We start from the raw sequence: 4,492 nt of genomic DNA on the forward strand, positions 1-4,492 counted from the left end.
CCCAGCTACTCCGGAGACTGAAGCAGGAGAACTGCTTGAACCCAGGAGGTGGAGGTTGTAGTGAGTCGAGATCACACTGCTGCACTCCAGCCTGGGTGATAGATTGAGACTTTGTCTCAAAAAACAAAAAATTAGGATTTAAGGTGAAAGTGACAAAATGATAAGAGTTATTGAACTTGAGTTGTGTCTTTTGGTGAACACATATCTGCATTTCTGTTGGGTTTGTACCTAGGCGTAGAATTGCTAGGTCGTAGAATATGCACATGTTCTAGCAATGTTCTGTTACTAAATCTTTTTTTTTTTTTTTTTGAGACAGGGTCTTGCTCTGTCGCCCAGGCTACAGTGTAGTGACATGATCACAGGCCACTGCAGCCTCAATCTCCCAGGCTCAATCAACCCTCCCACCTCAGCCTTCCAAGTAGCTGGGATTACAGTCATGCACCACCACGCCCAGCTAACTTTTTTATTTTTTATAGAGACAGAGTCTTGACGTGTTGCCCAGGCTGGATGTTTTTAATTTTAAACAAGAGAAGTTAAGTTATTCAGTGCCATACAGGCATGCTGGCTCGCACCTGTAATCCCAGCACTTTGGGAAGCTGAGGTGGGGGGATCACCTGTGGTCAGGAGATTAAGACCAGCCTCACCAACATGGTGAAAACCTGTCTCTAGTAAAAAAAAAAAAAAAAAAAAAAAAAAATAGCCAGGTGAGGTGGTGTGTGCCTGTAGTCCCAGCTACTCAGGACGCTGAGGCAGAAGAATCACTTGAACCCGGGAGGCGGAGGTTGCAGTGAGCTGAGATTATGCCACTGCACTGTAGCCTAGGAGCAAGGGAGGTAGAATGCAATTAATGTTAGCAGATCACCTGGCCCTGCAAAATGGACGTTTGGGCTTTTATAAGACACAGATGTTTTCACATCTACGCTAGATGCTTTGTTACTGGGGAAGAAGTTGAGCAAAAGGGAAAGCCTCCATGCAACAACAACAAGGGAAACTCAATATGTAGCCAAAACAAGGAGGAAAACAACTTGTAAAAGATCATGCATCACGAAGTCAGCTCATTCATTTATTCAATCATTCAACCAGCATAAACTCCAAGCACTGTGCTGGGAGTCAAGAATATGGCAATAAATGAGGTACAGAAACAGTATCACCAGCCACCCCCCTGGCCAGGTCTTCTGGTTGGGTGCTGCCATCTCAGAGGAAAGGTAGGGCTGAGAAGACTGCACCCCCTCTAAGCCTTCCTCCCACCCTTCCTCAGCCCCACTAACAGTAATACCACTTTCCCTGTCAGCTTCAATTCTCTACTTTCTATCTACGGGGCTTGGATTCCCCATCCTCCCACCCATCTTCCCCCAACTACCAGGATAGTCCTCAAACCATAATAATCCCAAGCAATCTACTTCTGAGGTAGAGTTTTGCAAATAATTCTATGGGAGTGAGGCAGGGGGTGATTTCTACCCAAGGAATCAAGGATGGGGCCTATTTGTGGAATGAATGAATTGAATGAGTAGTCACACTTTGGTTGTATCTCTTAAGCAAAAGAACCTATAATGAGAACTTTAATGGGCCAGAAATTGAAAGATGTTTACAAGGCAGGGCAGAAAGGAGGAGCAAGAACCTTTCAATTCCCACCCTCTGAAGTGGTTAAAATCCTGCTGTCTAAGCTCCAGATTACCTGGGTTCAACCTGGCTTTTGCATTCATCACTTGAGAGACCTAGGACAGACCCTCTCACCTCTCTGTACCTGTTTCCTTATTCATAAGTTTGGAGGAATAGCTATTTCACAAGTTACAAAGATAAAGCCCTGGGAGCAGTACCTCACATGTAACAAACACTCTGTGTGTTAGCTGAATGCATGATTTGGGGCCCCTCTGCCATTGTGACAGTCAGGACATGCCTGCCCACTTCCCTTAGTTTCCTTCTGCAGCTCTATTCCTGGTGGCCCGTGGGTAGCTCTTGGACAAAACTCAACATACCCAGTCTCCCAAGACTAGCAACAATTCCTAGTGACAACAATTTAAATTCATGTTAAGCTGAAAAGGGAAGTCTGCGTCAAAGGAACAAATCAGCAAAGATTTCCCTGGTCCAATTGTAGATCACCTCTGAGGCTATTACACAGACTACTTTTATTCCTCTTTTCTAAACTTCCTGCTTCTAGATGTGGCCTAGGGAACTTACTGCTGCATTCTCAAGCCCATTTCAGTGTCTTTCTGCATCCCTTGGCAACCCTCCTAGAATGTGGAAGCAGCTCATTTAAAAATAGAACCCTTTCCCCCTCCTTTAGTCCTTCTACACTTAGTAGACAGTGGACTAAGTGGAAAAATAGGCGTCATAATCCTTCCTCCCATTTCTTCCCTTCTCTCTGCCCCTCCTTTTTTCTTCTCCACTTTTTTTTGGTCTTTTTTCCTCTGTTTCTTTAAATCCCTCCCTATGGGTCAGAATGGAGCTGATATTGTTCTGGACTTAATTTTATTCTGAACTATATAGACACAAGTCTAGGAAATGGTAGTTTCTTTTCTGAACTTGGTGCATGGCTGAAAAATGAGACAGAAGAGGTTCCTGGACAAAGAACAGGAGATGAAGAGAAAAGGAACTGGCTCTGGGAAGAGGTTTAGAGACTTTCCCAAGCTGATTAGTTCATTACTAGCAATTACTCTTCAGCCTCCCTCAAGTGGACAGACTTAGTTTCTCTTAGGATAAAATTCATAATGCTAGATCCAAGCATTTCCCTCATCTTCAATCCAGTGTCATTTATCTCTGGATTTCTTTTTTTTTTTTTTTTTGATACAGAGTCTCGCTCTTTTGCCCCGGGGGGGAGTGGAGGTGGTATCTCGACTCACTGCAACCTCTGCCTCCCGAGTTCAAGTGATTCTCCTGCCTCAGCCTCCCAAGTAGCTGGGATTACAGGTGCATGCCACCATGCCCGGCTCATTTTTGTATTTTTAGTAGAGATGAGGTTTCACCACATTGGCCACGCTGGTCTTGAACTCCTGACCTCAGGCGATCTGCCTGCTTTGGCCACCTAAAGTGAGAGCCACCGCGCCTGGCCTTATCTTTGGATTTCTAGCTACAGCCAACATCAACTTTTAAAAAATTATTTATTGTTAAATACATGTCTGATCTTAGTTCAATATGTGATTTATTCTGTTGGTGGTTATTTCCTGAGTCATAAAGGGAGGGATTCGGGAAACCCAAAATGAATGAAATTTGCTTGACTGCTTAGCAACCTCCTATCTAAAAATCAATCTTTTCAGCCGGGCGTGGTGGCTGGTGCCTGTAGTCCTAGCTACTCAGGAAACTGAGGTGGGAGGATCCCTTAAGCTTAGGAGTTTGAGCCTGTGATGAGTCATAATTATGTGAGTGCACTCCAGCCTGGGTGACAAAGCAAGACCCCGTCTCAATAATCAATCAATCATTCTTTTTATAGTTATGCCCAAGGACCAGATACAAGATAGGACTTTGCTCTGAAGCTACAGATACCCTATTTTATGGCAGCTGTGGACAGGCTATGAATAATATTTATAAGGAAAGAAAATAATTTAGTGTTTTTTTTAAATTTAAACATGTCTTCCTTCTTTGGACTGTCATACTTTTAGTTTTTAACCACAGTTTATTTTGTGTAGGTAGATGTGAGGAGCACCTTTAAAGAAGTGTTAACGCTGTGGTTTAAAAAAATCAGAATTGTCATTCAACTTCTTAATTTCCTAAATTAGCCTTTGATATTGATGATTGGTTGGTTTTGAGTTAGTGCTGAAAACTGAACTGAATCTTTGCCAATTCAGACAGCAATATTGTGACTTGATCACTTTTTTTTTTTTTTTTGAGACAGGGTCTCACTCTGTCACCCAGGCTGGAGTGCAGTGGGGTGATCACAGCTCACTGTAGCCTTTACCTCCCAGGTTCAGGTGATCCTCCCTCCTCAGCCTCCCAAGTAGCTGGGACTAGGGGTGCTCAGCCAAGCCCAGTAAATTGTTTTGTAGAGATGGGGTTTCACCATGTCACCCAGGCTGTCTTGAACTCCCAGACTGAAGTGATTTGCCTCCCTCAGCCTCTCAAAGTGCTGGGATTACAGGCGCAAGCCACCATGTCCAGATGACCTCTTCATGCTTTATGGCGTCTATGCCCCTGGGTGTATTAGGTTGCTCATTTAAAACAATCAAAAGAAATTATTTGATTCCTTTCATAATTACCCCAGTCTTAAGAAGACCAAGAAAAAAATAGTTTGTTCCACAAGTGTGAAGAAGATACTCTGAAATTAGAAGGACAATTTGCATGAATGCCTTTTGTATCTGCCTCTTTACATTTTGGTAAATTTCAGGATCAGAAGGGTGTGGTGGCTCACACCTTAATCCCAGGATTTGGGAAGGCTGAGGCGGGGGTGGGGGGGGGTAGGGGTGGGAATCACCTGAGGTCAGAAGTTCAAATCAGCCTGATCAACATGGAGAAACGTCTGCCTGCCCTGAATGACATCTACTTCCTCAGGTTCCTCCTC

This window comes from Sapajus apella, unplaced genomic scaffold (genome assembly GCF_009761245.1).
Source record: "Sapajus apella isolate SASKATOON/1434 unplaced genomic scaffold, GSC_monkey_1.0 scaffold26, whole genome shotgun sequence".
Classification (NCBI taxonomy): Eukaryota; Metazoa; Chordata; class Mammalia; order Primates; family Cebidae; genus Sapajus; species Sapajus apella.